Source organism: Trachypithecus francoisi, unplaced genomic scaffold, assembly GCF_009764315.1.
Source record: "Trachypithecus francoisi isolate TF-2019V2 unplaced genomic scaffold, Tfra_2.0 Lachesis_group18, whole genome shotgun sequence".
In the NCBI taxonomy this organism is placed as follows: domain Eukaryota; kingdom Metazoa; phylum Chordata; class Mammalia; order Primates; family Cercopithecidae; genus Trachypithecus; species Trachypithecus francoisi.
The window spans coordinates 25,544,810-25,568,500 of NW_022681463.1; the positions used below are offsets into that span (position 1 = coordinate 25,544,810).

General features: G+C 34.7%; 1 long non-coding RNA gene across 1 annotated transcript in view; it reads left to right on the top strand.

The window, feature by feature from the left end:
• Nucleotides 1-23,391, top strand: part of LOC117063624 — a 35,941-nt gene extending 12,550 nt beyond the window's left edge. The window contains exon 2 of the long non-coding RNA XR_004429018.1: nt 22,279-23,391. This is a non-coding gene — a long non-coding RNA (uncharacterized LOC117063624). The remainder of the gene's footprint in view (nt 1-22,278) is intronic.
• The last annotated feature ends 300 nt before the right edge of the window (nt 23,392-23,691 follow it).

Genomic DNA, 23,691 nt, shown 5'->3' on the forward strand with positions numbered 1-23,691 from the left:
TGCAACTTTTCTTTGATACAAAACCAGCAACTTTATCAACTCCTTATGTGGACTCTTTGTAGTACACTTATTTGACTAAGACAGTACCGAAATCTTGTTATAGTAATCATTAATATCATTCTTGTCTCAAAGTATCAGCGACCATACTTTAAGACTGAAATTGCCTTTTAATTTGTATGTTGAAATGAGTTAAGAATATGGAGTGGGGTATTTAATAAGAGTAAATTTTCATCAACTTTAGAATTTACGGAATTTATTTCTCCTAATACATATAGTAAATTGTATACATTATTTTAATTATGTGCTTTATTTTATGTTTTACTTCAGATAAACTTTTGCTATTTGCTGTTTCATGCATCTTTAGTTATGTTTCTCTGCTTACTTTTGATAGGAACCATGTTATGAAAAAAATCTAATTTGACAATATCTTTTTCTTTCCTAGAAATTTGGGATATAAGTAATCAATTTTTACAGTACATAGTGGTGTTGTGAATGAAATTAGTTGTCAAATGAGAATACTATCAGCTCAAGTGGTTAATTGTGCAATATGCACATTATAAAAGAAGAATTATCTTAGTTGCTGCTCATCTATCATTTTCAAGCAGTCTTTTAAAGACATAAGAAGACGTTGGACATTTGGAAGCTTCAGGTGACAGATCATTTTAAGAGAAATAATTTAAACTTTGAAGATAGAATAGAAGTGTCTGGTTACCGTCTATCATGAAATTCTAAAAAAAAGAGAAATAAGGATGTACCTTTTCAATGTTTTTATATGTTTTGTGTATAAAGTCCTATATATGAGAGGCTTTATAGGTAAAGCAAGGCGAAAGTGAGTGAATGAGAGAGGTAAAAGCAATAACTCTTTAAACCATGTATGTTATTCTTAATAATTATACTAAATTTCCTGAAACTAGATAAGTGAACCAGATGCACTGGTTTTGGAAGAACTGCACTCATGAAAGTAGAATATATTAGAATATATCTCTCTATTATAAATGATACAGAAGGATAATATTAAGCATAGTTGGAATAGGAGACCAGAATGATAGGAAAAAGTCATGGGGGATAAAATTAGTTAACTGGCCTAAATGGTTTATGTAGCTTATCTTGCATAATCCGGCTTAGAATTCTATGATACTAGGGTCTAGTTTCATTTGAATTTCAGAAGTAAGATTACTAAGCCTAGACCTGCTAAGTAACATGTCAACAGTTAATAGGTGCCAGAGATTTGGGATATGAGTACATTTATTCATTCACCAAATATGTTAAGCCAGGTCACTGAGGATAGGAAGTTCTATCATCACTGATCATAATTCTACAGGAGGTATCACAAAATAAATGGGAAAACAGCTAATATAGCAAGTGGTAATAAAGAGTAAGGAGTAAAAAGTAAAGAGGGGATAAGGAATTAAAAGAACAAGGCTTGTTGATACCTGAGTGTCTTATTCTATTTTTGCTGCTGTGTAAGATATCTGAGACTGTTACCTTTATTTATTTATCTAATTATTATATTGTATTTATTTATTTATTTATTTTTCAGACAGAATTTTGCTCTTGTCTCCCAGGCTGGAGTGCAATAACATGATGTCAGCTCACTGCAGCCTCCACCTACCTGGTTCAAGCAATTCTCCTGCCTCAACCTCCCGAATAGCTGGAATTACAGGCACCTGCCACCACGTCTGACTAATTTTTATACCTTTAGTAGAGATGGGGTTTCACCATGTTGGCCAGGCTGGTCTAAAAGTCCTGATCTCAGGTGATCCACCAGCCTTGGCCTCCCAAATGGTATCTTTATTTTATTTTTTTAAACATTTATTTCTTATAGATTGGGAGAATGGGAAATCCAAGGTTAAGTCACTGGCAAGTTCGGTGTCTTGAGAAACCCTAGTCTCTGTTTCCGTAGTAGCATGTTGAGTATTGTGTCCTTACATGGTCGTAAGGGAAAGGGCCCCAAAATTTTGGAAGCCTTTTTTATATGAGCCTTAATACCATTCAGAAGGGAAGATTTCTCATGATGTAACCACCGGTTAAGGGCCCCACGTTTTAACATGATCTCTTTGGCAATTATGTTTCAACACGAATTTTGGAGGGGATAAAAACATTCAAACTATAGCACTGGGGGAATAACATTTCAGGCAGATAAATAGCAAGTGGAAGACTGGGGTGTTCAAGCAAAAGCTGGGAGGCCAAGAGACCTGCATTAAACCTCTGGTGATGATAGGTTCAGTAACAGATGAGATGCGACACCAGCGAATGTATGGTCTGGTTTTATAGACTGTGTAGAAATTTTAAGTGTGCTCTGACATATAAAGACATCAAATAATTTTGAGTGGAGAAGGAACATGCCATAACTCAAACTTTAAAAGGATCACTCTGCTGACCACTGATAGAAGTGATTGATTGGTACGAAGGCAGGGTGGAGAGCAGAAGAAAGGAAGCCAGATAAGATGCAAATTAACTGCCTGGGAGGCAAATTATGTTTGTGTTGACAAAAATAATAAAGGTAGTAGTGTTGAAAACTTTGCAAGTATGTCTCTATAGATCTTTGTATTGTGTTGTACATAGATGACAGGCAAATAGAGATGTCAAGAAGTTTGATATCAAAATCTGGAGGACTCATATAAAAATACCTGTGGTTAAGATAGACATTACAACTGGAAAGTCCTCACCCTTGGGTCCTGATAATATTGTTAGGGAAATGGTGCAGATATAGGATAGAGTCAAGGAGAAAACACTGGAGAATGCTGATAGGATCAAGTGGAAAAGTAGGGAGCTGGAAAACAAAATTAAGGTGGGGGGGACAGTGAGTTCACATGAAAACAAGTAGGAAGTGCTCTTAAAATCAAAGAAAGCTGATTTTGTCCTACTTGGCTAAATAAGACAAGATAATGTAATTTATTTCTATTTATATCACTAAACAAATGGTGGGTTTTCTTGATTGTAACATAAATAACATCAGTAGAAAAGTTGGGCACGTATGTCAGTTTGAGGAAAGTTGAATGAAAGGGAAGTAAAAAAGCACAATAGCATGAACACACAACGCTCGAAAAGAGAGTAGATGATAGGGGCAGTATCTCTAATGGGATGTGTGGTCAAGAGAGTTTTGTTTTGAAGTTTTCTGTTTTGTCAAGGAAGGATTTTTTAAATATTAAATTTGGTAACTGATGAACTAATTCTGTGTTAAATAGTGATGGCTGTTGCAAGGAAAATAAGAGTAAATTAAGGAGCAATGTCCTTCTGAAATTTGGAGGAAATGCGATCCAAAGTAGAGAGTGGAAGTGGGGTGACTGTTTTCTGATAGGTAAAAGGACAATTTTTTCCCCCTATTATAATAGAAGGGAAGAAAGAGAGATGGTAAACATGCATGTTGTCTTGTAGATAAGGTAGGCTGAATAATGCCTTCCCACCCCTCAATGGTGCTCATGTTCTAATTCCTCAAACCTGTGAATGCATTACCTTAGATGGCAAAAGGAACTTTGCAGATGTGAGCAAATTAAGGATTCTGAGATGGGAGATTACCCTTCATTATTTAGATAGGTACAGATGTGATCACAATTGTCCTTGCAGGGAGCCAGGAGAATCCAAGTAAGAGAAGAACACATGAAGATGGAAGCAGAGGTAAGAGTGATCCCCTTGCTAAAAGGGGCCCTTAAACCAAGAGATGCAGTAGCCTCTAGAAACTGAAAGAGACAAGAAACAGATTCTTCTCTAGAGTCTCAGAAAGAATGAAGTCCTGCTGACATTTTAATTTTATTCCATTTAGACCCACTGTTGAAATTCTGATGTCCAAAACTGTAAAACAATAAATTGATGATTCTTGAGGCCATTATGTATTTGGTAATTTGCGGCGGCAGGAAAAGGAAACTAATCCAGTAGTCTTGGGCGTGGGAAGACAAACGAGGGCACAACTAGGCTCATGTTTTTTCTTAGAGAAGATGATATCTCCTGAGATGCATGCAGTGGATAGAGAATGGGAAGTAAGGGGATAGAAAAGCTTGTATAATAATTTAATATCATGAATTGGAAAATGGCAAAGTAATAGAATTTCTCCTGAAATAAAAGAGGAAACAGTCTCTTCACTTGTGTTAGCTTTCCTAACCAATATAAATTCAAATACAGAATAGAGAGGCATTTGTTGTGACTAATCCGTTTTTTTTTTCAATGTGGGGAAAGAGAATGAAAGATGCACAGGTGATTTGAGGGCACTGACTGATGAGTGAGTCTTGCGATAGGCAGTGAATCAAGTCTGGACAAGAAGAGTGCTGAACACAGGAAGGCTGATGAATAGTGACCAAAAAAAGTGAAGTCAAGTAGTTTAGAAAAAATGAGTTAAGTCAGTGGTTTGTAGAAGAAGGAAAAACTTAAGGACAGAATATAGTAATCAGAGAGTAATCACAATAATGATGAGCTCAAAAAGCAGAGTCCAGGATATTGGATGATTTACCGTGTATATTTAACAGTGTAAAATCACTAGGAATGATGCAGAATTAGAAAATATGGAGCATTTGACTCAGGAATAAAAGTCTTCATTTAAGAAGAGTAGTCACAAAGAAGTTGACACGTGTCAGAAATACGTGGAGAGCATAGTGTAAAGTGTCTTTTTCAAATGGAGCTAGCGGTTTTCAAATAGAGCAGATTTTTCGGAAACAGTCAATGATTTGGGAACTCATAATAGGAAGCAAGGATGATACTATTAGTACCTATGTAGATGGGAATATATACATAGGTTTAAAAGATATGTACAAAACACATTGTTGTAAATAATCATTAGTGAGATAACAAATGATTTAAAAACCTCTTCACAAACAGGACGTACCTTAGCAATAGAGCAATGACAATATAACGTTACTCACATTTCCTTATGTACTAATCATTTATTTTAGAAATTTCTGAAAAGAGATATAATGAAAAAATTATTCTTTAAAATCTGACAAAGATCTGCCTTAACCCGTTAAATGCATAAAATTTCCCAAAGCTATTATTACAAATAGATGTTATGATGTGGTTGATCATTTAGTTTTACTTACATACTAACACATAAGGGACCTCTGAATACTTCTAGTTTCAATACAGAAATTGATGATAGAGTAAAAAAGAAAGCACTCTGAGGAGAGAATCTAAGCCCACAGTGGAGTCTTTTCTTTTTTTTTTTTTTTTTTTTTATTATACTTTAAGTTCTAGGGTACATGTGCATAACGTTTATATCATGTATAACTCCCCAATGCAATCCCTCCCTCCTCCCCCCTCCCCCTGATAGGCCCCAGTGTGTGATGTTCCCCTTCCCGAGTCCAAGTGATCTCATTGTTCAGTTCCCACCTATGAGTGAGAACATGCGGTGTTTAGTTTTCTCTTCTTGTGATAGTTTGCTAAGAATGATGGTTTCCAGCTGCATCCATGTCCCTACAAAGGACGCAAACTCATCCTTTTTTATGGCTGCATAGTATTCCATGGTGTATATGTGCCACGTTTTCTTCATCCAGTCTGTCACAGATGGACATTTGGGTTGATTCCAAGTCTTTGCTATTGTGAATAGTGCCGCAATAAACATACGTGTGCATGTGTCTTTGTCTTTTCTTTCTTACTTTCACAGACTAGCTTTGGACAGATATGCATCCTAAAGTACTAAAGGAATCCTCGGGTGGCAGGGCCTCCAGCAAAAAAAAATGTTTCTGTTAAATTTTGGCAGCTCACGATTTGAAACATTGGGGATTTCTGGTAGACCATAAAATTTCCAATTAATTCCATTAATTAAGGCACTTTAATTAAAGTGATAATCCTTGATTGAACATAAATCAATATCTCATTTCTAAATTCAGAGAGTGTTTACAATAAGAGAAGATTAAGTTCATAGCATGAATTGAGACAAATTTTAACCTTAGCTTCTATTTTGTTCACAACTAAAGTGAAGCTTCCTTAAATATGATGCAACAGTTGTTAGTGTAATTGTGTCTGTGGGCATTGCTTTATGATTGATATAACTAAGCATTTCTTTTCCTACTCTGATGTTGCTGCAGCTCCCAATAGAAATTTGTTTTGCTATAATCATTCTGTTTAAATTGCACAATTTATTTATGAGGATACATGTGGATTACTTTGATGCCATGTCAAGAAAGACAATTAAGCTATTTTTAGAATTCCATATCAGAAGTAATTTATTTCAATTTCAGAGGCATTTGTTAAATTGGTTAAAATTTTATTCAGTGCTTTTAGGAAACAACGGCTCAAGGATAATATGCTTTTGAGAGGCTTATTTAGCAGAGATACACTGCCTTTATTTGGAGTTTACTTGGTTAAACAAAAGCATTATTCATAAAATTCTAACTAAATTTGATAATTATAACAAAATCAAAGTGAAATAGATCAGAAAATAGATTTTTAAAATTATTTGAAGGGTACAAAATGGCAGCAAGATTCAAGTAGATCCACATTTTGTTCACTTCCCTGAACATAAGGATCTTGCGCCAGTTTCCCTGGAGCATTTCAACATCTCTTTACATAAGAATTTATTTCATATCTGTATAAAGGATGGAAAAAGGAGTAATGAGGAGGTCATGGCTGACTCATCACCCTACCTCTCTGAAATTTAGGTAAAAAATTACAGAATTAAAAAAATGTTTTATCTTAGTTTAGGTAATGATATTAAAGACATTTTATTTTAGTTTGGGTGAACTATATTACACAAATATAACGAGCATTTTTGTTACAGAAGAGTGAATGTTTTTCATTTTTATATTGGCTACCTCCTAAGGCCAAAGTGATGATGATATGTCATGGCAACCAGTGGAATGAGAGGAAAAGATGGAGTTATTGCATGACATCCCTATGGCATTTTGGGGAAAGATTCTATTAATTGCTATTTTACCTGAGTTGTAAGTTTAATTTTTTTTTTTTTTTTACTTTTTGATGGAGATAATGTAATTTTTAGATAGTGTAATAGGCTAGGAGCATGCAAATATATATATATATACATACAATTATAAATATATATTTATATTTATATACATGTATGTAAAACTAAAAATAAAATCCTAAGCATCTGCCTGGACAACTGAACAGACACCCTCTTGGCCAACAGGACCCCAGACAAACTCTTAAACCTGACTTCCAGCCATGACGAGATGAGAGGTCAGATCCGCCTAGTTATACCCCTGCCTTTTATAGTTTAGGCACAACTGACTAGTATTAATGTTAAAATAGAGATCCTAAGACTGACAGAACAGACTCTCTGGCAATGAGATACCAAATAAACAGGACCTAAGCCTCTGCCAAGCAAGGATTAAGTCACGTACCTCTACACTTAACGAACAAAGTATATTCTAATAATCACAGGAAGTTTTCTTTTTTTCTAGCACGTAAACAAGTACTGGCCACAAGATAAGCAATATTAAAACAATTACAACTCATCCAGCTCATAGACACTGACTAACTGACATCCTGTTCCACCAGCCGGAACTACAACTTTGATTGGACAAGAAATTGATTTCAGTAACCTTCTTCTGATAAGAAAATCACTAACCAGGGACTGGTTCTACCTGGTTTACAGAGACTGAAAACTTGCACGTCTTCTTGTCCTGACAAGGTCTTTGGAGATACAGGGCCTAATTGCAGTATATTTAAATGTTAGGTCTCTACCCAAAAGTGAACATGGCGTATATGTTACATGTGTGTTTGTTCAATACACATGTGTCAGGACCACCTTCATGTATATTCATAGCTCCTCCTACCATCTATTAAATATATATATTTAGCCAACTCATTCAGCATAAACTCCTACCTGAAACCCTCCTCCATCAAAGTGCCTGCCTTTGGTCTTAGCAGAAGGTTGTGCTTCCCAGTTTATGGAATGGCCATCTTGCAGCATGTAATACTTTATTTAAAAAAAAAAAAAAGTTTCGTTTCATTTTCGAAATTAATTAATCACTTTTTTTTTTTTTTAGACAGAATTTCCCTCATGTTGCCCAGGCTGGAGTGCAATGGCACGATCTCGGCTCACCACAACCTCTGCCTCCTGGATTCAAGCAATTCTCCCGCCTCAGCCTCCTGAGTAGCTGGGATGACAGGCATACACCACTACACCCAGCTAATTTTATATTTTTTAGTAGAGACGGGGTTTCTTCACGTTGGTCAGGCTGGCCTTGAAATAAATCACATTTTTTTAAGTTGACAAAATATTACCTTTCATCTGCACTGCTGCTCCAACCCATATGTGGTATTAACTACAGGAATTAGGTATCTTTCTCCTCAGGGGGAACTACAATGGTATGTCTACAACAATCGGTCTGTTTCCATTTTGGTTGATCAACATTCCATTATGTCTCCCACTAGTCTGTGTCACAGCGACTTCATCCAAATCTTATCTCCCTGTTTTCTGCATGTCCTATGATTTGATCTAATGCTCTATTCCTCCTTCTACTTTGTTCTCTGCAAACTTCCGGATGACTTTATGTCTTTATCTTAATTTAAAACTGATTGCCCCTTGAAGGCATAGTTGTTTTTTGTTTTTTTGTTTTTTGTTTTTTTTGCCTGTAGTCTTTTCAACAATAAATTGTGCCCTTAAACCAACTGAATGTGTGGATTTTTTGAGTTCCAGTCTCTTCTCTTGCCAAACCTATCAGCTTCTTGGAGACTGATACCGCTGGCTTTGCAGTTTTCTCATTGTCACTACGTTCATCTGTTGAGCTCCTGTTCCTCACACTCACCTTCATGGACTGAAGATTTCAGCTACATTTCTTAAATCCTTCAGTTGCTTCCTGTCATTTCCAAACAATGTCTAAAGCCTAAAGCCGGTGGTACACAGGCCTCTATCTTTACAACCCTTTCCTACTACGCTTCCTCTTCCTCACTGAGCTTTAGACATACTAGTTGTCTTTTAGAACCTAGAATACATCCATTTTATCTCACTTCTGAGTCTTAATGCTTACTTTCTTCTCTTCACAAGCCAGCTACTTTTTTTTTAAGCTCTCTAATGAAATATTCTTCTTTCATGCTTGAGGTATTAGGGAGTCCATTTGTTCACTACAATAGGACTTTCCTTAATACTAAAGTAATTTCATTAACACTAAAGGAGACTCTCAGAAAAGCTGAGCTTCTGTTATGAAATACGATACAAATTGTTCCAGTATTCAATTATTCATGGTGATTATGCCTTAACACTGTGCTTTAAAAAATGTGTTATTTGTTGAAAAATATGTCTAACCTAACACACATCCAGGTGCCTTTTCTCCTAAGTGTTCGTTCATGGTCAAAATATTGACTTATGTCTTTTCATAGTAGAGAACATTCATTTGATTTTTACCAGCAAATTTCCACAACTGCGAGGCATTGGCAACCTTGAGACAACATTTAACTACTAATGGCAGTCTCAGAAACTCTATCAATCTCTTTCTTCTGTTTTGCCTCCAGGTGTGAAACTTGTCTACTATTGCATGTTGAACCACAATTTAAAACTTATCCCCATTCCTTGTCACTGCACTTTCTAAGAATATTGCTTGTTTCTGATATATTGCAACCTCTAAAGAAGAAGCAGTGTTTGTATGATCACCAATCGCACCGTGGGAGGCTGGTCTTCAGTGGATTTTGTCTTGGTACCTGAAGCAGGTGGGGTATCTAGATCAGCCTAAGCATATCTGATTTGAATTTCATTTTTATTTCCAGTAGATTGTTGAAAATATATATTTAGACACATATTTGAATCCCTTTTTTTGCATATATATATAGCATTCTTGGTTTTTGTTTAAATCAAACGCTGTGTAACAATGCATCTAGTAGATTGTTGAAAATATATATTTAGACACGTATTTGAATCCCATTTTTTTGCAATTCCTCGTATATTTAGCATTCTTGGTTTTTGTTTAAACCAAACACTGTGTAACAAGGCACAGTCCATACACACTTATACCCATATGATATACATAACATGCGTCCACACAAGAACTTCTACCCCAGGACAATTATACCAATCTAAAAGAATAATCTAAAAACTTCCTCAGACTCAGTGTGTTTAAAGGATGGCCCAAATCAATTTAGCATCAGAACTCTTCTACTCCCACAGAGTGCAAGGGTTTTGATTGAATTTTATATGCAACTGGTAAATGTACCTAATGATAATTCAACTGACACATCATGAGATGTGTACAGAAATATATAGCCTAGATATAAATTTGATCCAGAAATACAAGATAGAATTTGCTTGAACCTCAGGCTATTCCACAGTGTTTCAGAGTCAAGAGATTTGGAGAATTCCTGAGGAGGATCTATGTAATGATCTACGACTCAAGTAATCTTTCCATTGTGCTGTGTAAATTGAATTCCCACACACACTTCCTTCAGAGCATTATAAAATGTGTCTCTTTTTTATACTTATATTTTTCTTATACTTGGTCATATTTTCTTTTAGTTCTATACACACCGAATCTTTTGAGGATCGTCTTTTCTCCCAAGTGACTAAATCATCATTTCCCCCAAATAATATTATTTTACTCCCAAAAGAGCAATTTAGCAATCCCCTTAATCTAATAAGATGTCTCGAGTTATTTAATATAATTAGTTATATTAAATATTTTAGACTTTTCAGTTGTTTTGGCATGACTACATTTTTGCCATAAGTTATATTATCAGATTTTATTACTGATCTGTTGCTGTGTTTGGTAGTATTTTATTTATGAAATTAAAATATCTGTTTGTGAAATAGGCTTATAATTCTCTGTGAGATTGTTTACATTTGTTTTCCATTTCTGCTTTTTATAGATAAATATCATAGGCTGCGCTTGGAAGCTCACGTCTATAATCCCAGCAATTTGGGAGGCTTAGACAGAAGGACTGCTTGAGCCCACGAGGTTGAGGCTGCAGTGACCCCTGATTGTGACATTACACTTTAGCCTGGTTGACCGGGCAAGACCCAGTCTCAAAAAGAAACAAATACATATGATAGACTTAAATAATAAAATATGGAGCTTTTATCAGTTTTATATGTCCATTCAATTTGAATATTATAGGAATTATTCTCACTTCCAAATACATTAGCACTCATTGCATTATATTCATTCTAGATATATAGAATATATATTTATTATAGCAGACATGTTGGCTATAGAAACATATCACAGCAGGACTCATCAAGCCAAATGAAAATTGTGTTAACAAGCATCTACAATCTCACACTGCTATGCTGAGTGAGGGGTTCAAATTCTTGCTACTGCTGCTGTAGCCCATAATATGCTCAAGTCGTAATCCCACTGCATCTACTGAACTCAACACCAAGGCACCTGGAGATTGCTGTCAACTACAAATACCCGCCACAGCTCTTGCCAGGGCAAGAAACAGGAAAGAAAACATGTAATTTCTCTTTTTCTTTCTCCTTTGAATGCCTCTCAAAGGCAACACTTAACTAAAAAATAACTGTAGAAAAAAGAGAGATGAATGTGCACCTAATATCCACAAAGCAAAGGAGAAAATATTGGTAGTTAATATTGCTCTTATTTCCGTATATTGTCACTGGACTGTACATAAAATTAGCAACAACTATCTTTCATTACTTTTTTCCATATTCATTTTTCTTATTTGCATGTTCTGTTGTCCTCAGATGTTCTGAGTTAAATACCAAAATGCATCTTAGGTAGTCACTGTTTGATATGTTGTAGCATGACTCAAATCTTTATTTAGGGATAAACAACCTTCAGTCACCCTGCTTACATTGGGTTTCTATGGTCTTGCATTAACTTTATGGCTAGACTAGCAATACTGTGAGGTACAATGGAATACATCACAAGTTCCTGGCATAATTGTGCTTACATTCACAAGGTAACAAATTTGGGTAAGAAAAATAACATCTCAGTCTCCACTGCATTTCTCTTTTTTTTGCCTACTGGTCCCATAATATGTTGAGTATATAATGGCTGAAAGTCAACGTAGGCTTCTGGAGCAGTGGAAGCATTGTAAAATTTTTTTGTCAAAGCAAAAATCACAGAGGACTAAGTTAAACAGGAAAAAAAAAAAAAAAAAAAACACATTATTCAAAAGTATCCCAATAAGGGAGAGAGGCCAGAATTTAGTCTAAGCTCAGCTTCACTAAAAAAAAAAAAAAAAAGATGAAAGCTTTTAGAAGCTGAGGTGAGTGGCTTACTGGCCATCTGTGCTTACTGACTGGCTTGACTTAAAGGAAAAGTGAATTTTCTGGTATCTTCATGACAGGAAGCAGTTTCACAACTTGAAGCAAAGGAACCCATTCTTAAGCTCCCACAGAAAACAGAAGATAGAGATCCTATCTTCCTCGATGGTTACAGTTCAAAATGATGACTCCTAGGTCCTTGAGAAAGAGTAGTAAAGGCTCCTAAAAAAGATTTACATTTCAAAGCTGTGGAGTAAAGATTACAACTTATGTATTTTCCAAACTAAATGCTTTAAGGAAATTGAGTTCAGGGCCTAGAGTCAGGAAGATGACTTTCTAAACTTTAGTCTAACTGAGGAAATGTCGAGACTGTCTTGGTCACTCCTGCTGAAATCGTTTTTGCATTAAATACTAAGACCCGTAAACAACACCCACAGTTTGTGTGCCTCTCTTACATCTATTCTTTGGTTACCTGACCTCTCCATTGTGGATATGGGAGGAAGAGAATGATTTGTCGGTGACTAATTTAGAACAAGTGCTGCATCCTGAAGGGCAGCCCAATAGCTTCATGCCACAGTAATCTCCACTCTGTCTTGCTGTCCTCTATAGTCATAACTGTAAGCATTGGTCAATGATTAGTAAAACTGGGCTCATTCTATCATTCCCATTGAGAACTCAATAGCTACAATTCCCCATCTTTACTAATGGATTCCATAATGTATCATTTGAACTTTTTCCAAGGATATTAGCTCTTTCTTCACTAATGAATTGTTCAAGTACTGGTTAAGGAAGTGGCTTCCAGGCCTGCTAGGGAGACATAGTTAAAACATGGGTAAACCAAAAACACGTAAGTCCACTTGAATACCCCAATCTTTTAAAGTCTTCAGATCCTTTCTTCTAAAAATATTGTATTGAATACAAATATAGTGTTAAATTCATATGTGTCTTACAATTTTTTTAGTCATACTAAAATGGAAAATATTTTAATAATATGTTTTATTTAATCTAATATATCTAAAATATCACTTTAACATAATTAATATAAAATGCACTAATGATATTTTACTTTTATTTTGTATTAAGCCTTCAAAATATGGTGTATATTTTACACTTAAAACACATCTTGATTTAGAGTAATCACATTTCAATTGTTTGGCAGTCATATTTGGCTAATGAATGAATACTGTACTGAACAGAACAGTTCTTGACTATAACCAGAAATTTCTAGTGTTTAATCACATGCTGAGTATAAAACTGTTGAGTCTGCTTCAGACATGTGACAGAGAAAGAAAGCGAGAAAGAGACAAAGAGAAAATTCCTAACTGCTAGATAAAATACTTTGAATTCAGCATCTTTTTCCTTCCTTCTTCTTAGTTTAGCAAACTCACAAATTACCCATGGTTTTGAAGGTATAGATTTAAAAACCTTGCAATACTTTTGCCATCCCAAGTTCAACTTCTTAACTGACACCCTGGGATAGCCTGGGATGTTAACAGGAGTACAGATCAAGACCCATTCAGGAATGGTAAAGATGAACCAAATTGACAGTCCCTTAAAAGATAGCTACTTAAATTGAGGTCTGAATGGATTTCCAATTAATGCAAGTCAGATTTCATCAGACAGTGAAAGAGTAACCACCTCTGCTGACTAGAAAAACTCAATGAATTTCGAACCTTTGCTTCTCAAGATTATCTAAATACTTCTGAATGTCATTATTCCAGCTATCAGGTTCCAATATTCCTAATGAATAACTTTGACAGAAGAAATCTGGAAGTCTGTCAGTTCAATCGACATCATAATTCATATCCACCCGTCACAAAGTCTTTGTATGACTTTTGATGATAAAAACTTATGGACTCTTTAGATATTTCTTCAACAGGGAACTGAAAATGTTGTTTTCTTTCTTCAATTTTTCAGTATTGTGAGAAGCATTTATCCCCCTCACTCTATAACCTCTGTGTTTTGTGTGCCCAGAACAAATGCTATGTTGGTCAGTATTTGTTCCTCCATAGTTATGCCGCCAGTAGGCATTTTATTCCAGGTCACTACAGGTGCTTATTTAAATGACAGTTTTGTCACTGTGCACCTTAGACTACTTCGGTTTCATTCTCTAATGTTAAAGATGTTAAACTTCATTCTTTTGCCTTTAAAACCTAGAGGAGATTACATAGCCAACCTCAAAATCCCATTCTTCTAGGGTTGGCTATTTGCAATTATGTCTGTTACTGATTACTTTATAATTTAGGTTTCAGCTGCACTTCATGTTTCATTAAGCAAAAGGGAATTTAATACAATGAAATATAATAGTAGAATCTGAACTATGAACTATCTGAGCGACTCAGAGAGAAGTAGAAACTAGTTGTACATAGCATAGTACAATTTTGAAATAAGTAGATTTCCACTGATAATTCTATTTAGTGGTTTTATTTCCTATTTTATTATGAATGATACATTATTATTTGTAAATTAATGCAATTATATTTATGATCATTTTCAGTGTGCCATGCATCTTGAGATGAGATGTGCTTTATTTTCATAATTACATTACTTGCATGAGAAACATGTAAGATTAGTAGTATGACAATCAGCTCTTTGCCAATAAAGACATGAGAAACAGGGTGGTGAAGGCAAATAACTGTTAAGAGCGAGCACTAAGGCTCGAGTACAGTGTACATCTCTATCTGAAAACCTCATGTTTTCAAATATTATGTTACACAGTCTCACAAAATATAAACTAACTAACAAACAAAATTACAATAATGACTAATTTTTACTGGAATAGCCACACTAATATTTAAGTGTCAAGCTAATTTAAATATCAAGCTAATATTTAAAAGGTACTAGATTTTTGTCTCTTCTCGTTACATGTGTTGGTTAACCTAAGAAGAAAAATAAAGTTCGGAAGCCTGCATTAGTGTTTTGACTTATAGCCTAGTAATTACTTCATAGGTAAATCTCAGTGAATATTCTAGATAGTATTTAAAGGACATTTCTAGTGCCCATTTCTTTGCTTGTAGGATATGCAATATCTATGGCATATTATATTCTTGAGGATAATTGGTTGTATTTTTTTTCAAGGAGAAAATTTAAAAAGTAACTCTGAATTCTATTAGCATACTTTGAACGTATTTCTTTCTTTCCTTTTTTTTTTTTTTTTTTTTTTGAGACAGAGTCTGACTCTGTCGCCCAGACTGGAGTGCAGTGGCGCGATCTCGGCTCACTGCAAACTCCATCTCCCAGGTTCACGCCATTCTCCTGCTTCAACCTCCTGAGTAGCTGGGAATACAAGTGCCCACCACCATGCCCGGCTAATTTTTTTGTATTTTTAATAGAGACAGGGTTTCACCGTGTTAACCAGGATGGTCTTGATCTCCTGACCTCGTGATCTGCCTGCCTCGGCCTCCCGAAGTGCTAGGATTACAGGTGTGAGCCACTGCGCTCGGCCCTACTTTGAACATATTTCTAATCAATAATATTTTAAAATATAAAACCTGCATACACAAAAGTGCAAATATCATAAGCATGCATTTCAATGCATTAAGTAAAATGAACCTAAGTAAACTTCATCCAGGTCATGAATTATAATATTACCTTCATCTCAGAAGCCTCCCTCTTAACTTTTTACAGTGATCACCCTTACATTTTCTCCAAGACAACCTTGTGACGACTTCTAGTTCCATATATATATTTTGCCTGCTTTTGAAGTTTATATAAATAAATTGTAGAAAGTCTATTCCTTTGAATTTGACTTTACTGGCTAGGCATTATGTTGACTAAAATCATTTATGTTGTTTACATCTCTAGTTAGTTGGTTTTCTTTGATGTGTAGGATTCTATACCATTATGTATCCATTTTAATGTTGATGAACATTTGTTTTTTAAATTATGAATAATGGTGGGATAAAACTATTATTCATAACTTTTGATGAATACTTACACACATTTCCATGAGTTATTTACTCATGTTTTACATTACTAGAAAATTATTAGGAATTTTAGCTAGTGGTAGATTTTGACTCCCATTGATAGTACATGAAAGACCTACAGACCTTCACAAACACACACTTAGCATTGCCAGTCTTTTCCTTATAATAATTCAATTGAGTCAGTAGCAATGTCTTGTTTTTTATGACTGTGCATTTACATGACTGTTAATGTAGTTGATTATTTTTTCATATTTTTGGCCCAATATCTCTTCAAGTATCTTATCCGGTTTTAGTTTACCTGTCTTTCTTGATTTATAAAAAATCTTTATATATAGATACACACACATACACATGCATACATATGTACACATATACATATACACACATATGCACATACATATACATATACATACACACACATACATATTAAACACCAGTCTATCAGTTTTGTGTTTTATAAATCTTATATCACACCTAGTGACTAGTATTTCTATTTTTTTAATTGTGTCTTTTGAAGAAATTCTGATAAAGAACATTTCTGAGTTATATTATTACTCTTGTGAGAAAGGAAACGTATTATCTAAAGAGTAGTTTGCATGAATTACTCGTCTAATAAGTATTCTGACTTTGACATTTCCATTTTATATAAGAAAATTACCCACTAACTTCCCAAAGTGGCTGAGTTTCTTGACTATAATTGAGAGGTCACAAGGCTTTAAGTAGCAACCCTTATAAAATGCAAATTGAAAAGAAAGTACTTCAAGTGAATAACAGTATTTAATAATCTTCTTTTACTGTGAAGACTACAGTTATTCATACATTGGTACTTCTAGTGGAATTTTTTGTTAAAAACTCTCTCACACTCAAGAGGAGTTTGTTCACATAGCAACAGCATAATATATTTTGTTTATTCTCCTAGCCTGATAGCACTTCAGGCTTTAGGTTCTGACTGACATTGATCTATTTTATTCTTCTCTGTAAGCTGGGGAATATGCATTGCTCAATTTCACAGGAGACTAGACCCTATCAATTTCTACTATTTTCAACATTTCTAACATTTCCATGTGATATTTAAAAAATATGTCCATTTTTGAATTGCTTCTGAGCAATTCAGTCTTTGTTTCGTTACAGATTTTAAAACTTTGGTTTTTTTTGTAGTATTATGAAATATATTTCATTTTATTCTTTCCTTTGCAAAACACAAATAATAAAAAACTTTGTCTCTTAATCTACTTGAATGCAGGTCTTCATATTTTGTGTTTTATCCTTTTTTCTGGGCATTTTATTCTAGCTTTTAAATTTCAATGTGATGAGGAGATATATGTTGTATGAGTTTGTGTGGGTATCTACGTGTGTGTATGTATGTTTTCACTCTAGATGTTAACTCTAAGGCTGGTGTCTAAAACAAGAAGTGAAAAGATGTTTCCATTTCTCAGGGTGTGCTATAGTTTGAATATTTGTCCTTTCTATAGCTCATGTTGAAATTGAAATACAACATGGCAATGTTGAGAGATGAGGCCTTTAAGAGGTTATTAGTTCATGAGGTCCCCACCCTTGTGAGTGGATTAATCCAATAATAGATAAATGGGTTATCATAGGAGTGGGAGTCGTGGCTTTTTAGGAATAAGAAGACCGACCTGAGCTAGCACGCTCAGTCCCTTCACTATGTGATGCTCTGGGGCACCTAGGTACTCTGTAGACAGTTCCCACCAGCAAGAAGAGCCTCACATTAGAATATAGCTTCTCAACCTTAGAATTCCCAGCCTCCATACTGTAATAAATAAATCCATTTTCCTTATAAATTAGGTGTCAGATATTCTGTCATAAGCAACAGAAAACAAACTAAGACAGTGTGTCTTTCCCAGAGTGTCCTCCAATATTCTGACCATGTTGCAAAGTTGCTTTCTAGGAAAAATCTTCCCCTAATTCATTCACAGAAAATAGCCCATCATACCATTTATTAATTAGAATCATGAATCAGGATATAAGAAACAGAAATGTACAAAGAAATATCAACCATAGCATGAATAGTTCATTCCCTGCCAGAGTTCTTAATTTCTTCAATAATATAAAAAAAGATGCTTGAAATTGGTTATAAATGAGGAAGAAGATCATTTAAATATATTGCATGTTTGACATTCTACGATTAACCCTCAATTTAATGAATAAACTAAGAAGAGTTAATTTTGCTGTGACACACAACAAAAAGAAAAATTAGGCAGGGTATAGTGGCTGACGCCTGTAATCCCAGCACTTTGGGAGGCTGAGGCCGGCAGATCACGAGGACAAGAGTTTGAGACCAGCCTGACAAATGTGGTGAAACCCCATCTCTACTAAAAGTACAAAAATTAGCCGGGCGTGGTGGTGGGCATCTGTAATACCAGCTACTCAGGAGGCTGAGGCAGGATAATTGCTTGAACCCAGGGGGCAGAGGTTGCAGTGAACTGAGATCGCCCCACTGCACTTTAACCTGGGAGACAGAGCAAGACTCCATAAGAAAAAAGAAAAGAAAACAAAGAAAGAAAAAGAATTAGAATTTAAACAGTATTGTAAAACAACAGATTTCACCCATGCTATCCCCAGTCTTCCATAGGCCTAGGAAGGTGATCCTGAATGTAATAGAATTTGACCAGTTTGTAAGAAATGTAGGAATTCTTTAATGGATGTAGTCTGACCTCAATATAACTAATATCTGCCATTTCTACAACATATTGCTAGAACACACACAAGATGAGAAGTGTTTTGTTTTGTTTTGTTTTTAATATATATAGTACTGTTCTGTTTGGGGTAGCAAATAATACATCAAAATTACACCAGTTTACAAATAAGCTTTATCTTAAGACAAGGAGAAGGCCTGTCATGATTTTCTCTTTAAATATTTGCTATAACCTAGATTCTAACTAAAAGGACTAGTTTTTGTAAATAGTTTTGTGGCCGAGCAAGGTAATTGAGGTAGAAAAGTGGTAGTATTTATTTCTTGGTAGGGCAAAGTAGTGGAGAAATGGAATCCTGGTGAGTGTGAACCTATTAATTATAAATTTAATTTTGCAGTAATCTATTCAAATAGATAGCTGTCATGCAGTTGAGCTGTCCTTATAAGTTCAATATAGTGAAAACCTTGATTTTTCTCAAGGCCTGGTCTAGTTCAAATCACGAATTCTAAATTGTTAGATGTATTAGGTATAATGTTAAGACAGTCCCAATGAACTTCACCTTGTGGTGTTACTCTTGTGTTTTTGTTGCCTAATATGGAAGAAAGTAGATGTCCTCACTGAGTCTAATTATGTGACTCCTTTAAAAGCAGAGTTTTCTCTTGCTAATGACGGAAGAAGTCACAAAGGTTGAAAGTGTAAGAACATTTCCAGAGACCACTTTTGGTTTGAAGATAGAGGTCTCATGAGAAGAAATGCAGGTAGCCTATGTATGTAGAAAGCATATCCCAGTTGACAGCCAGCAAAGAAATAGGTACCTCAGACTTGCAAAAACAAGAAAATAGATTATTTCTGCAACCTTAATGAGCTTGGAAAAGAATTATTGCCCAGAGCCTTCAGATAAGAGCCCAGTCCAACCAACAATTTGAATTTAACTTTCTGTGGTTCTTAAGAGAAGCCAGACAAGTCCAAGAAACTTATCATCTACAGAACTGTGAGACAGTGAATTAGTGGCTGCAAGCTGCTAAATGTGTGGCCATTTGTTGCACAACAGTAAGAAAAAACAGATTTTGGAACCTGGAAGTAGGATGCTATCTTAACAGAAACTTAAAATGTGAGAGTCTTTGGAAGTGGTCAGTGAGTGGAGAGTAGAAGAACTTTAAGAAGCATAATAAAAAGTGTATATGTCCTTGAGCAAACTGATGCAAGGAATATGAGGGTTGAAGATGTTGCTTTTGAAGGTTCAAAAGAAAATAAGAACTTGTGATTGGAAATTGGATGATTAAAGATCCTTGTTACACAGTAGCAGAAAACGTAGAATTTATAACACAAATTTGTAAAACTTTCTTAAATATTATGAGCTTTTTGTGATATATTTTTAGCTCATCAGCTATAATTACTGTTAGTGTATTTTATGTGTGGCCCAAGACAATGATTCTTCATTCAGTTTAGCCCATGGAAGCCAAAAGATTGAACACCCCTGTTAAATGATGAATGTTGATATTTAGCTGAGATGATTTCCATGCAAAGTGTTGAAGATGTCATCTGGTTTCTTCTTGCTACTTATAGTAAAATGCATGAGGGGAGAGATAAATTGAGAAAGTAATCATTAAGTAAAATAAAATGAGGACTTGATTTAGAAAATGCCCAGTCTAACCAGATTAAAATTAAGAGACAATTTACAAAAGAGTGGTACAGGAAAAATGAGTGTATTCCTATACAAACTTAAGCTGCTCAGTGATCAAAAGGCCAGAGAATCCATTCACAGGAGATTATGTGTGTGCCTCAGATCTTCTCACTAATACTAGTAAAACTAGAGGGCCTATAGGAAGCTTTTGGAAACTGTCCCTTGTACCTCCAGCAGAAATAACCCAAAATAGAGAAGGTATTATTGTAGAAATATCTGTAGGCAAGATTTTTCTCCAAATCGAGTAAACCCACATAAAATCTATGCAAACCTCACAAGATTCTTCTAAAAACCATTTTTTTATGGGCAATTCCAGCTGGGTTGGTCATTCTATTTGACTCTGTGTCCACCCTGCCCCCTGCCAATCTCATCTCTGATTGTAAAAATCCCCATGTGTCGGGAGAGGGGCCTGGTAGGAGGTGATTGAATCATGGGAATGGATGTCCTCCTGCTGTTCTCATGATAGTGAGTGAGTTCTCACAAGATCTGGTTGTTTGAAAGTGTGTGGCACTTCCCCCTTCATGCTGTCTCTCTTTTGTCACCATGTAAGACATGCCTTGCTTCCCTTTTCCTTTCTGCCATGATTGCGTTTCCTGAGGCCTCTGCAGCCATGTAGAACTGTGAGTCAATTAAACTTCTTTTCTTTATAAATTACACAGCCTCAGGTAGGCCTGCATAGCAGTGTGAAAACAGACTAATACAGTCTGAAAGGTCAAAGTGCATGCTAAATAAAATAAGACTTTATTCAGAAAGTTATTAAAACAACCTTAACACTTTAAAATAGTAATTTTTCATTTAATCATACTGGTTTTATTATGAATCACAGTTAATTTTTGAAAAAAAGTCTAATCATATAATTTCCAAACACTGAATTTAGTACAGTGAAATATATCCATTAATTGTATCTAAAGTTATTTGATGAAATTAGCAATTTGTCAATGAACTCAAGAAAAATCAAGTTAACTGAGGATGTCTTACACAACCTTTTTAAAAATAAATTATATTTTAACTTGTATCATGAATATTGGACCAAGGATTCTATTTCCTGTTATTTGTAAAAGTAAATCGTTGGTTAAACCACATTAGCATGTTCATGTGCTGTGGTATATAAAAAAATCATTTTATAATCAAACTCTGCTTTGGGCCTATTGACAGCGGTACAGTTTACTAATATTTGACCAATTTGGTTATGTTTCTCCGTGAAACATATGAATCACTACACTTATTTAAAGGCAACATATTTTTAATGTAGCACATTTAAATAATCTGGGAGTATATTTGATTCACAGAAGCATTGGATAAAACATTTATTAATTTTTCCTTCTTCAAAAATAAAAATAAATCATAATATTCTTTTTTATTGTGGACAACTCAGTTAGCTATTTCATCTTTGGATAAAACACACAAGTATATTTTCACACCAGGACTTGTTTTCTCTCTTACTCTCTCTCTCTCTCTCTCTCACTCTCTCTCTCTTCTACCTTCATTCATTCTGAGTCTCATTGTTTCTATCTTTCTTGTATTATTTTTGAAGAAAAGAGACCAAAGATTAATTTTAATTCATAAATCAATTTCAGTATGCTGGAACTAATTATAAAAACAACTTATGTCCATATAAGTTCATATGAGACACAATACTAATTATCTTTTTTTAACATAAGAATCAAGTACAAAAATAATTTATTGGAACAAGAGTATTTTCTATAGACAAAATTTTATTGTACTCAATAGCTAATTAAATAACATGTTGAACTAACTAAAACTAATTTTATACACACACATGTACATAATAAGAGGTCTTTAAAAAGTTCATGAAAAACATATATTATGAAAAAGACTATGCATGAATTTCAAATTTGTTTGCACCAAAATAAACTTACAGTAACTTGTTGTAACATATCTTAACAGGATCCAGTTTGAGGTACTAAAAAGAGTAAAGCATCAGTTTGAAAAGAGTCCCCATCAGAGCAACATGAATTCTCCTCAAGTGGAAGCAAGAACAAACACCAAATCTATGGTAATGCTTGGGTGAAAAAACGATGAAATCATTGCTGCTTTGTGGAAAGTTTATGAGGTTAATGTCCTATATAAATCAGCAGTTTGCAAGTAGACTCATTTTTAAGAAGGGCCAAGATGGTGTTGAAGATAAAACCCACCATCACAGACCATCTACAACAATTTGTAAGAAAAAAATTAATTTTCTTCTTGCCCATATGAAGAGGACCAATGATTAACAACAGAAATGATAGCCAACACTACAGACATCTTAACTGGTCCAACTTACAGAATTCTGACCTAAACATTAAAATTGAGCAAAATTTCCACTTGATAGGTGCCAAAACTGTTGTGCCCAGATCAACTGAAGACAAAAGCAAAGCATTCAATGGAAATTGCAAACAAGTGCGATCAAAATCCTGAAGCATGTCTTCAAAGAGTTCTACCAACAGATGGCTTTAACAGCATGATTCTGATTTTAAAAAAGCACAATCAAAGCAACAGCTACCAAGAGGTGATATAGTCATAACAAAACCAGATTATTAATCAAGTACAAAGGTGATGGCAACAGTTTTGTGAGATGCTCAAGGCATTTTGCTTGTTGTCTTTCTGGAGGACCAAAGGATGGTAACATTTGCTTGTTGTGCGAGTGTTCTGGGAAATTTAGCCAAAGCTTTAGCAGAAAAACACCCTGGAAGACTTCACCAGAGAGTTCTTCTACACCAAAACAATGCTCCTGCTCATTCCTCTCATCAAACAAGGGAATTTTGTAAAAGTTCTGATGGAAAGTCATTAGGCATTAAGTTTACTGTCTTGACGTAGTTCCTTTTGACTTATTTTTGTTTCCTAATCTTACAAAATCTATAAAGGGCATCAATTTTTCTTCAGATAAAAACTGCACTGATCTGGTTAATTTCCCAGGACTGTCTGGTATTTAGGGATGGACTAACTGATTGCTATCATCACTTATAAAACTGTCTTGAATGTGATAGAGACCATGTTGAAAAATAAAATTTATATTTATTATTTTTGTGTTTTAAGTCAATTTTTCTGTAAACCTTAAATCTCCTATTATACATACACATACACATATTTTAGCAATTTGTCAATGAATTTAAAAAGTTGCTAAAATATTCTTATTAGCACTGTAAAATCACAATTTTTGTGATTTTATATTTTTGTTTGGAATATAACACCCCACACTGCTAAAATATATGTCGTTAATTTTTAAAGAAATATTAATAAAAATACTATAGTAGATTAAATAATGTTCAAAAGGTAACATTTTAAGTTTCATTTAACACAAGCAATTTGGCATAAACATAT